Consider the following 13,059-nt stretch of genomic DNA (forward strand, 5'->3'; position numbering starts at 1 on the left):
ATTTATTTATTTTTATTGTATAGTGTTATGAATGCTTTGGCAATGTAAAGATTTCTTTCACCATGCCAATAAAGCTATTTGAATCTTGAATCTTGAGAGACAGACAGAGAGAGAGACAGAGAGAGAGAGAGAGAGAGACAGACAGAGAGAGAGAGACAGACAGAGAGAGAGACAGACAGAGAGAGAGACAGAGAGAGAGAGAGAGAGAGACAGACAGAGAGAGAGACAGGTGGCCACTGCACAATCTTTCAGCTAAACGTTATTGTTTCGTTTATGAGCTTTAATTCATAAGAACAAACATCAGACTGGCCAATGTGTTTTTCCCCTGGGTGCAAGAAATCAGTTAATGAACATGCCATTTAAAACCAAGATGAACATGTCAGTTAATTATCTGAAAGGAAACACCAGGAGGCAGATTCATTCTGATAAGAAGAAGAAAGTCATTATGGTTCATTCGAGCGCTGAGCTCAGGATGATGTGCGTTTGAGGAACTTCTGGATCGGCAGAATCTGCTCTGGAAACTCGAGGAATGACGAGGGAAGCGCGTTCAGCAGTGATGAGGCCTGTGGGACAGCCGTGCTCAGGAGGGCTTATAAAGTTCTGCGACAACCTTTAATCTGAGATTTTACCTCCTCCATCAGGAGTGATCGATATGTGCTTGAGCTGCTGTATGATTCTGTGCCTGGACAAAGTGTGTGTGTCAGGTGTGTTTGATGCCAGTGTGTGTGTGACGCAGGACAGAGAATGAGAGGAATTGCGGCGCTCAACACGGTTCTTCAGCCTTAAGAAGCTAAAGAAGCTAAAGGAGTCAAATATATCATTGCAGGCCTAAGCCATTGATTATTGTCACAGATGTTTTCAATCCAGTCACCCAAAAGCACTCGATTCATTCCCTGATTCGTTCAGGCGAGGGTTACACTTGTGAGAGTGTCTGTTCACTTAAAAGATTAATTCAGAAACTATTTAAATCTGTGTGGCTGCAAACATGATGTTGCTCTAGTGCTTCAAACGTTTCCCAATAAAAAAACAGCAATCAAATCAATTATTTCATTAAGCCTGAAGACACAAATTCGTTCAGAGACTCTGGCGTGTTGTTTAAACCTCAGGCGACGTGTTCAGTGCGTTTGTGTCCTTCAGTTATTGTGTGTGTGCGTGTGTGTGTGTGTGTGTGTGTGTGTGTGTGTGTGTGTGTGTGTGTGTGTGTGTGTGTGTGTGTGTGTGTGTGTGTGAGAGAGAGAGAGAGAGAGATCCCTCCACATAAAGCCTCTGCTGCACAATTGTGTGTCGCTCGTCTCAGGAAACTCAGATTCTCTGCTGTGATCAGTCTTTACTGTCCAAACCTGCTGATTATCTCATGATTAATAGAGACCGTTCAGACAGACTGTTGATATTCACATGATTCATACATGAGCCGAGAGGGGGAGAGAGAGAGAGAGAGACACAGAGAGAGGGAGGGAGGGAGAAAGAGAGAGAGAGAGAGACAGCATCTGCCCTGAGATGCTAAAGCACAGTAGCCCTACACTGCAGGCAGCTCTCCACAAGCTGTTCAACCTCGTTCTGGAGTCTGGCTATTTCCCTGAGATCTGGAACCATGGACTCATCACCCCTATTTTCAAAAATGGCGACAGATTGGACCCTAACAACTACAGAGGCATTAGTGTGAACAGTAGTCTGGGGAAGGTTTTCTGCAGTATTATTAACGCCAGAATACTGTCCTTTCTCACCAAGCACAATGTCTTAAGTAAAAATCAAATTGGCTTTTTACCAAAATATCGTACATCAGACCACATTTATACTCTCCACACCCTTATTAAAAATTACACCAAAATTAAAAATGGGAAAATATTTGCATGTTTTATAGACTTCAAAAAAGCTTTTGACACAATATGGCATGATGGGCTTTTTTACAAACTTATCGAAAGCGGGATAGGGGGTAAAGTCTATGACACTATTAAATCACTGTACACAGAAAATAAATGTGCAGTAAAAATTGGCTCCAAAAGAACAGAATTCTTCAAGCAAGCGCGTGGCGTGAGACAGGGATGCAGTTTGAGTCCAACACTGTTTAACATTTACATCAATGAACTAGCAACCATGTTGGAACAATCTGCAGCCCCAGGTCTCACTCTTCATGATACCAACATCAAGTTCCTGCTCTATGCCGATGATCTGGTTCTGTTGTCCCCAACAGAAGAAGGTTTACAACAGGGCCTGTCCGTCCTAGAGCAGTACTGTCAGAAATGGGCACTGACAGTCAATCTGAAAAAGACCAGTGTTCTGGTATTTCAAAGGAGAGCCAGATCTCTGGGAAATAGACAGAGTTACAACTTCACTCTGGGCAACACCAGACTAGAACAAAAGGGTTCATATAATTACTTAGGGGTTGAAATTAGTGCATCAGGGAGTTTCAACCTGGCCATAAACACACTATGTAATAAAGCTCGGAGAGCTTTGTATGCAATCAAATGCAAATTTGGAAAAACAAATATCCCCGCAAGAATTTGGCTAAAAATCTACAATTTTCTGATAACACCAATAATGCTTTACGGAAGCGAAGTTTGGGGCCCGATTTCGAATCCAGAATTTAAAAACTGGGATAAAACTCCCACTGAAAAACTGCAACTGGAATTCTGTAAAATTATTCTAAAAGTTCGCCCAAACACCCCAAACAATGCATGCAGAGCAGAACTCGGTATATTCCCTCTGAAAATTAAAATCCAAAAAAGGTCAATTAAATTTTGGCAGCATTTAAATCAAGCTGATAAAAATTCCATTGCATACAAAGCTCTCCTGAGCAACCAGCGGGGTTCAGACGTCCACCCCCTGGACCAGCTGGCTCAGAGGTACACGGAGCTAACCACAGTCAGTAGTGGACAGACAGGCAGAGAGAGAGACAGGTACACTGAGCATCAGAGTCGCCACAGACACAATCCTCAGTCTTCAATCAAAAGATTTGAAACTAAATTAAAAGACGAGTATACAGAACAATGGCAAAATGAAAATAAAATACATCACAAACTCCTCTGTTATCAGTCCCTGAACAGAGATATCCAATTGGCCGAATATCTCAAAACAAAAAATCCAAAAGAAATACGAATTTTAACAAAATACAGAGTCAGTGACCACGAGCTGGAGATTGAAAGAGGTAGACATTTAAAAGTGTGGAGACCAAGAGAGGAACGTGTCTGTTCACACTGCCACCAGGATATCGAAACAGAATTACATTTTCTATGTACATGTCCCAAATATGAAGACTTAAGAACCAAATATTTCCAAAAATTTGAAAAACATATACCAGGCTTCACTACCTACACTGAGGACAAAAAGCTTCCTTTTTTATTAGGGGAAGATAAAAGCACAGCATGGCTAGCAGCTAAATATGTCTTCTCCTGCCACAATACAAGGCTAAATTAATAGAAAATTGTTTAAGAGGTATTTATACAAGTTATGTATTATATATATGTATATTTATATATATTTTTTTTTTGTTATTATCTTGTTTGTCTGTATTCTCTTCTTTTTTTATGTACATATATATGTGTATATGTATGTATGTATGTTTGTGTATATATATATATATATGTATGTGTATGTGTGTGTATATATATATATATATATATATATATATATTATTGTTTCAATGTACCCTTTGAGGGACATGCACAGAATGTGTTTAGTATCTGCATCTACATCATAATTATCCTGTTTACTTGTATTACTATATCAGATGTATTAACTCCTTGTTGTTGTTTATATTTGTTCGTATGCTTTGGCAACACAGATGCATTTTTTTTGTCATGCCAATAAAGCAACATGAAATTGAAATTGAAATTGAAATTGAAATTGAGAGAGAGACACAGAGAGAGGGAGAGAGAGAGAGAGAGAGAGAGAGAGAGAGAGAGAGAGAGAGAGAGAGAGAGAGAGAGAGAGAAAGAGAGCTGTTGTCCTGACACCCTTTCTCTCACAGCATGGGAAATATGGTTTCTATAACTGCTCTGAATTAATTCTGAACTCTGAAGTCATTGCAGGATCTTTTTAGAACCGGTTCGGGCCGACGCTTCTGAGCTTCTCGTGTTTCTCTGTGTTTCTGAAGCGTTTCTGCAGGATTTGAGGATTTGAGTCCAGCGCTCCTAACATCTGCTGGGGTTCAGATGTCACTCGTTCCGGTCAGACATCAGAGAACCTGATCTGAGATCAGCTCAAACAGAGCAGACGCTCGAGACTGAGGGCCAGATGTACGTACATTTGCGAACGCAGTGTTAATAGCGCCATGGCCAAGACGCAGAAAGCGCTTGATGTGAAACCGCACTGTGCGTGTGATGTACCAATCCTGCAGTTCATCAGGTAATCAGCGCCTGTCCCCACCCACTATACCGTAAATTGCGCGTATTTAAACGCGATATTCCCACTGCTGACTGTTTAAAATGATCCTGATGCCAATAATTGTAATTTAGCGAGGAGTTTAACATTTGCTGGAATGGAATGTGAACGCTGAGTCGGAGATTCGATGTCATCTTTGATTTCTTCCAGTAACTGTAATATTGCGTAGCTGCTTAATCTGTAACGCTTAATGATTTCGTTTTCCCTCAACTGAAAAAGTGTGATTCTTTTCAGCTCGTCTCCTTAGCCTATATCTTCGTCTTGCTCGGATTACTGCTGCCATTTCACCAGGAGGCATATGCCAGAAACCCGCTTCCTAAGTTACACCTGCTTTTAAGAGGCGGAGAATTTTCAGCGCAAAATAGAGGCACGCTTTCACCGGCTTTTTCTGTACATAACGCGGAATACATAATTAGGCGCAGGTTAAGCTTCCCCTCCCATCTCTTTATGTGACACTCCCACTTTCCCCTTGACCATCCCATGAATACATATGCATGACACGAAAAGCGCATTTTGCCATTTTCAGTTCCCGCGACAGGCAGTCTGCGCTTTCATCTCGGTGCGTCCCGTTCGTACATATCTCGCCATGGTTTTATGCGCACTTTGCGAAACAAATACGCCTGAAGTGGGCGCAAAAGAGTTTTAGTACATCTGGCCCTGAGACTCCAGGGAACTTACAAATGCAGGACATTTCCTGTTAGGGTTATGACTGTGTTTATAACTATAACTGTACATAAAAACAATAGAAATCCACACATTGACCCAGTTTAGAGAGCTTAGCAGAGTAAGTGTGTGTTTGAGTCTGTGTGTGTGTGTATGTATGTGAGAGATTATGTGTAAGTATTTGTGTGTGTGTGTGTGTGTGTGTGTGTGAGTGCGTGTGTGTGTGCGTGTGTGTCTGTGAGTGCGTGTGTGTGTGTGTGTGTGTGTGTGTGTGTGTGTGTGTGTGTTCAGTGCTGATGGATGTTGAATCGTGTGTTTGTCTCTGGTCTTCTTCCTCCAGTAATGAGGCTCTCCTTCACTCTTCCTGGTTTCTCACTTCGCTCTCTTTCACTCTCTCCTGCAGAATAAATTATGTATATGCAAATGTCAGTTACTATTGCCAAGAGAGCAATTTTCATTTTCATCCATCTTTTTTTGCCACTAGAAGATTTACTGTAAACTCAATTTACATTAAAGGTTTAATTTGCTGACGGAGTGCTGGACATTTGTGTGTGTGTGTGTGTGTGTGTGTGTGTGTGTGTGTGTGTGTGTGTGTGTGTGTGTGTGTGTGTGTGTGTGTGTGTGTGTGTGTTTGTGTGTGAGAGACTCTGACTTCCAACCAGAGGGAACTGGATAATATTCTGAATGTTCTGATCCAGTCTGACCTCTGACCTCTGACCTGTAAGGCTGCTGGATCATAATCACACACTGTCCGCTCGTCGAGAGAACGAGGTTTATTCTCCATTCTGTCACTGATGAAGTTTTGGTTCCTTGCCACTGTTGCCTTGGCAATATTAAGAGAGAGAGAGAGACAGAGAGAGTGTGTGTATGTGTGTGTGTGTGTGTGTGTGAGAGAGTGTGTGTGTTTAAGCTACATGCCTGTAGTTCAAACAGTAAAGCATTACAGTCCTGATCAAATGTAAACCTACAGTGTGTGTATAATTATTATGCAAGTTGATATTCTGATCATATTTTTAACAAGCACATTTTACCACATTTCAGCACCAGTTCAGCTTCAGCACCAGTTCAGCACCAGTTCAGCACCAGTTCAGCACCAGTTCAGCTTCAGCACCAGTTCAGCTTCAGCACCAGTTCAGCACCAGTTCAGCTTCAGCACCAGTTCAGCACCAGTTCAGCTTCAGCACCAGTTCAGCACCAGTTCAGCACCAGTTCAGCTTCAGCACCAGTTCAGCACCAGTTCAGCTTCAGCACCAGTTCAGCACCAGTTCAGCACCAGCACCAGTTCAGCACCAGTTCAGCACCAGTTCAGCTTCAGCACCAGTTCAGCACCAGTTCAGCACCAGTTCAGCACCAGTTCAGCACCAGCACCAGTTCAGCACCAGTTCAGCACCAGTTCAGCTTCAGCACCAGTTCAGCACCAGTTCAGCACCAGTTCAGCACCAGCACCAGCACCAGCACCAGTTCAGCACCAGTTTAGACAGTCGTACCGAGAGCCGCTACTAACAATGAGCCAGATGCACTTCAACTCCCCAAAACTCCCAGATTCTGGAAGATCGAGAGGATGAGGTGCTGGCGCTTCAAGAGTCTCTCGACCCGTCTCTCTATAAAGCCTGTTATAAACATGAGCATTTAATCATTTTTGACTTTTCAGTGCAATTTAAATCTCTTTTTTGGCCAATTTTACGTGTAAAAGAAAACTTGCTCAATAATTATGCACACATGAATATAAGCTGTTTTTCACTTCCAGCCTTCCTTAACAGTTATATATCACTTATAAATGAAAATGAATTAATTATTAATTACTAAATAAAATTAATAGTAGTTATTAACATTAATGTGGTTAGGAATTGGTCAAATGTGCTTGGAAAAAAATATCAGAATATCAACTTACATAATAATTATGCACACACTGTAGAATGCAATTAAAATCACTATTGGATCAGAGGTTTAGATCATCTTTCATGTGTTTTATTCCGTTAGATACACTCTTATATTAAGCCTCTTTGGATTTCTTCATGATGTGGGTTCCTGTATCACACACACACACACGTGCCGGTCGGCTCTCGTTGTGTTGCTCACAGCAGTGTGTGAGTGAGATGTGTAGTGACAGCAGCTGTTGACAGACCATCACTGGACATATGCACATCATCACATGAGACACTCGTGTGTGTGTGTGTGTGTGTGTGTGTGTGTGTGTGTGTGTGTGTGTGTGTGTGTGATGGGTTTGTTAGGTACGGTTAGTGTTATGGTTAGTGTTTTTTTCTTCATGTTTATTATTAAATATATATTTGCATCATTTTTGCTTGTGTTCTATTATCTGGCATTATAAAGTCCAGCTGGTTTCAGTAATTCATTTGAACTTAGTGAAAAATATATATGCTAATTTCTAAAGTCATTGGTCAGGCATATATTTATGCAACGGTATATTCAAAAGCACACACTGTCTTGTAATCTGCGTCCCGTCACTTTTTCCCATTAGGTGATTTTTCTAATTAATTAATTAATTGATATTATTGCTTATGAATATTACAAAACAGGCCTCAGTAAACAATACCTTAATACAATAGCAACAAATCCAAGTCACAGCAAAAGTCCCGGTGGTTTGTGATGGAAGCTGTGCGCTTTCAGTCGTTAGGTTAATGTATTCTTCCAGTAATTCATCATGTGTTCCCTGTTTGCCTGTCGATCCGCAGCTCCTGCTGTACAGCCTGAGCTCATTTTGTTCTGCTGCAAACAAACCTTTTAAAAGCAATTTCTCTCACACTTTCTTCTTGCATTTTTTGAATAGGCCACACTCTTGAGTGAGTCCTCTATTCTGAAAACACACACTTCTCCATCAGTCTGTGTTTGAGCGGAGCGACGCGCCTCGAGCATACGCTTCGGGAGGGAAGTTAATTGGGTGTAATCAAGCTGAGCTGCGTGTGTGTGTGTGTGTGTGTGTGTGTGTGTGTGTGTGTGTGTGTGTGTGTGTGTGTGTGTGTGCTGCCAGTGAGATTGCATAAAACTCAGCTGCTAAAACACGTTTGTAAAATGAATGATAACAGCCCAAAACAGCCCAACATCCCATAATGAGCAATGAGAAGAATGATGAGCACAAAATAATAACTGTCTCCTGTAAATATGTTGACAACATTCCCACAGAAACTCCTTAATTGAATCTGTTTCCCTGCGAGAGACGATGTTTGTTTTCCTCTCTCTCTCTCTCTCTCTCTCTCTCTCTCTCTCTCTCTCTCTCTCTCTCTCTCTCTCTCTCTCTCTCTCTCAGTTTTATCTCCTCAATTACACTGCTGACATTTTCAACATCCAGATCTTAAATGAAAAAGCTGTTGGTTGCCCACAGGATGTTTTTACAACGTTTATGCCGTGCATGAAGTGACTGTGTTCTGCCAGACAAATGTCATCACTTTTTACTTTCCATACTGTATAATAATCGCAAAATACCCACAATCGCCATCTTGTTTGGTGTTTTGGCTCTGAGACTGTTTTCTGGCCTCTCATGAGCTGGTTCTTGCTTTAGTCGTTGTCTTTCTGGCTCAACATTAGGGACCGGATTCATGAAACATTCTTCTGAATAACGAAGTGGAGGATATTTTGTATTCCCAAAAGTACTTCTTATGAATGTTATTTTCTTTTTTTCTTAGATAAAATGTAAGAAGTATTATTTTTTTCTTATAGGCACACTATGCAGTTTCCGTTTTTCTCAAACAGCGCCCCCTAGAGTTGCTGTGGAGTGCTTGTGTTTAACGTTACTGTCGTAAATCCCACTCACGCAGAGCCGTCTCTGCACTCTTCCGATCGCGCTCTCTTCGTTTTCTTCGTCGACTCTGTCATGATTCACGTCTGAAATGCGTGCTAGTGTCTTCCATAGAGGCTCTTCATATGTTGTTGATGTATGTGACGTCGTTCTCTCAAACCTGCATTGCTGGTTTTGCCAACGGTGTCCCCCCCCCCCCCCCGCGCTTTGCTATCAGGATGACTCGCCCTACTAAGAGTTCGTTTATATTAAGGTACAAATCTTGCATAGTGTGCCTTTAACACTTTCCCCGTCAATTTTCTGGCTTTCTCTGTTATTCAGTAGGGGCGCTATTACACATCTTCTGAAAGAGAACTGACTCTCCTGATCAAAACACAGGAGAAGAAGAAGCAGAAACAGGTGATATTATATGTAAGCAGATGCACATGTAAAATAATACGATCATCAACATTAAACAGCTTGTAAATCAAAACTGTCTAATGTAACCGAATGAAATGTCGAATCAGGACGTGCTCCAAGACTGCTTGAGGTTTGAGGTGTTGATGGACTCGAACGACTCCATCTGTGTTTGATTATCGCTCTGAATCCCATCCGGACGAAGTCTTTGACAAAAACACTATTTTCTCAACTTTTTGCTCAAAATGTTGTTTTTTATGAAACTTACCCACATTCAAGTGTTGATAAAAAAGAATGCATGAAGCTAGAATAAAACGTTTTGTTGTTGTTGTCGTTGTTTAAAATGAAAGGCTCTGTTCTTTCTTTTGATATATTGCTTGTTCAGATATTCATACAACAAAATATTCTGGGGGCCATGAAAATTTTGTGAAAATTATCAAAAAGGCTGGCAGGGAAAGAGTTTGAAAATCAGCATAAATAACAGCTTAAAATGAGGATAACCTGCTGTGTTTCAGGTGTGATCTGCTCTTGCCAACTGAAGGGCTTCTTTCTTGTCTTTTCTTCCAGGTCAAATTAGTCAAATAGCTTTAAGCAAGTAAATTCATTAAATGAACACTTCTCATGTCCTGTAGCAAAAGAATATGATTGTGAGGCACTTGCTGTGCTGAATAGATAAATGTATCAGTAAAATTTGTCAGGATTGAATTTGTTGTATTACACTATTTATTCCTAAGAAAAGATGTTCTTAAGTAAATATTTGAGAACTTTGTAAAAATTTTTTAAAGAAATGCACTTACGAATTTCTAACACCGTGTCGACAGCGGATGTTACAAAGCGGCCATTGCCAATCCATTGGTCCTTCATATCAGAAGCAGCGTGTGAAGAGCGTCTGAAATACTGTAGGCCACATCAGAACTGATTATAATGGTTTCTGTTTGCTTTTGTCACATTTGGTGTAAACCCAGTGTCAGAATTAATCTTAAGAACTGCATTGAGAAAAATTCTTCAGTGGATTGTTGTGAATCCAGCCTCAGGTCCTGAACCCAGTGCTGATGCTTCATTAGATCCTTCAAAATGATGTTTAGAGGAGAAACACACAGTCATGTGATACACACACACACACACACACACACACACACACACACACACACACACACACACACACACACACACACACACACACACACACCCACCGACCGTACAGTAGGATTATTAACTCAGATGATCATGTTTTAACTATCTTTTCTCACTGAAAAATCATCATGGAGCTTTTTTTACTGCTGCAATGAACCTTAAAGGGTCATTTCACCCATTTGAACATTGTTTTTTATTTAAAGTGGGTCATATATGTAGTCGAAATGTAAAATAATTTTTGAATTTGGTGCCTTCGTGAACGAGAAAAGACAAAAAATAACTTCAGAACGCATTTGTATGAAAGACAACAACTCCCACAATGCACCACATTGCACAGCTCCGCAAGCCACTCCCACTAATCCAGAAAGCGCATATCTGCCTATAAGAGAAATCACTCTTCCGTCTACAAGGCTAGCTACTACCAGAGCTTGAAATTCATTTCACATTCACACAAAATGTCTAGTTAGTTGGCGAACTCATATAGTGCATTACTCCTAGTTTGTATTTCTTTCGAAAAGGTGAATTATTGCATGGTACCTGGATGTTCAGTCAGAACATATGCGGTGCGAAACTAGGATAGTTCACAACACAAACGTCCGTGTCCTCGTCTGATTCAGAGATTTCGTCCAGGAGAAATTGTCATCGTTGAAATTCTTTGCCGCAGACGGACTCTATCTCTGTGTTCGTAGCGGTTCGTAGCTGCATTGTGAGATCACCGGCGCCACCAGTCCGCCCTAACTCGAGCCAGTCCGGGCTCCTCGTCCGCGGCAGGCAGGTCTTCTGCCTCGGCTGCTCTTCGCTATAATGCGGCTTGTAAAGGTAGCCACAAACACCTGATTCAAGCATCAGACTTCCGAAATCCTCTTCTTCTATATCATATTGAGCACTCTCCTCCGCTATTGTCATAACTTTACATCTGTCTCCACAGCGCCTGTTAGCTTAGCTACAAACAAGATGGAGGATATTGCTTTCAGTTTCAGAGAGTAAAGTCCCACCCACTGATCTGTAATAGGTCTGTAGCGTGAGCGCGCCCCACCCTGGGAAAGATGAGAAACTAGTGTCTGTAGTCTTAACAGAAATCCCCCCCTCTAACACTTCCTCCTACAATGACGCAAAATGACGATTTTTGCGTCATTGTAGGAGGAAGTGTAAGAGGTAAATAACAGATTTCTCCCATCTCAGGGGAAAATGAGAGAGTGTTGCACGACCATTCAATAGTATGACTGGGTTTCTAACAATGCAAAGCTTAATGCAAATGGGTGAAGTGTCCCTTTAATTAGTTACACCCATGCCCCCCCCCACACACACACACACACACAGGCTGCCACGGCAACCAGCCCCCTCTCACCGCCATAGCAACAGAGACACGTTACACTTTAATGAGAGGTTTTTTTTGCTGTCATTGTTTATAAATGTCACCTAACAGTAGCGGCATCTCCGTCCCTTCGAAAGATTTCTGCAAAAACCAGCAGGGATTCCTGCGTTTCCCTGATTCTACCATTCCAGCGTTTTCCTGATTCTCCCATTCCTGTGTTTCCCAGATTCTCCCATTCCTGCATTTCCCTGATTCTCACATTCTTGTGTTTCCCTGATTCTCCCATTCTTCCGTGTCCCTGATTCTCCCATTCCTCCATTTCCCTGATTCTCCCATTCCTGTTTCCCTGATTCTCCAATTCCTGCGTTTCCCTTATTCTTCCATTCCTCCGTTTCCCTGATTCTCCTATTCCCCCTTTCCCTGATTCTCCCATTCCTATGTTTCCCTGATTCTCCAATTCCTGTGTTTCCCTGATTCTCCCATGCCTCCGTTTCCCAGATTCTCCCATTCTTCCGTTTCCCAGATTCTCCCATTCCTGTGTTTCCCTGATTCTCCAATTCCTGCGTTTCCCTTTTTCTCCCATTCCTGTGTTTCCCAGATTCCCCCATCACACTCTATACACTGAGACGTGTCCACTGTCCTTCACACAGCAGCTCTTGGTTTCCTCAGTGGAAAGCAGTCGTCCTCTTTTATTTCTGGGATTTGGCACAGAGAGAGAGAGAGAGAGAGAGAGAGAGAGAGAGAGAGAGAAAGTGAGGGATAAATAATGCGACACGCTTCTCTCAGTGTTAATTAGCTGCTGTGCTGTTTCTTTAGTAAATCAAACATTGAGGGAGACACAATTATCCGGGCCTGTCTCCTCTCAGCATCTGCTCTCAGCAGCTGTTTCACACACACTGAACCTGGGAGAATAGAGAAGGGATGCTGGACATTTACACCAGTCCTGATAACATTAGAAATAACACACAATCTGCTTCTAAATGACAAATTACTAATATGTGAGACGTTGTGGACTGTCGAGAGTTTATAACTCATCTACATGTGACGGGCTTCCAGTTTCCACAGAACATTGTTTGCTGACTTAGTGTGTTTTGAAATGGTGTTGTAAGTGTGTGTAGTTCCAGCGGGTTTAATATCAGGCCTGCAGATTTATTCAAGCTCTTACATCAGTTCTTCAGTAGAAATGTGTGTGTTTTGAGCTGAACTGTCAGTTGGACTGTTTCTCAGTGATGAACAGCTGCTCATGTTCTGCGGATGAGTTTCTGCATCCCGTTCCTCCGGTTCTTCTCCTATGGTTTCCTACAGTCCAGTGTTCCTGAACTCCTGAGAGGCTAATGCGAACTCCTGCTGCAGTGCTTTACTGTACATGTGATTCTGGCTGACTGATGAGCCTGAAGTGTTTTTTGAGTAAATCCCC

General features: G+C 41.8%; 1 protein-coding gene across 1 annotated transcript in view; it reads left to right on the plus strand.

Annotated features, from left to right (window-relative positions):
* Positions 1 to 13,059, plus strand: part of il1rapl1b (interleukin 1 receptor accessory protein-like 1b) — a 237,165-nt gene that overhangs the window by 97,159 nt on the left and 126,947 nt on the right. The gene's annotated exons all lie outside the window — the stretch shown is intronic.

Source organism: Scardinius erythrophthalmus, assembly GCF_964197995.2.
Source record: "Scardinius erythrophthalmus genome assembly, chromosome: 25".
Lineage (NCBI taxonomy): Eukaryota > Metazoa > Chordata > Actinopteri > Cypriniformes > Leuciscidae > Scardinius > Scardinius erythrophthalmus.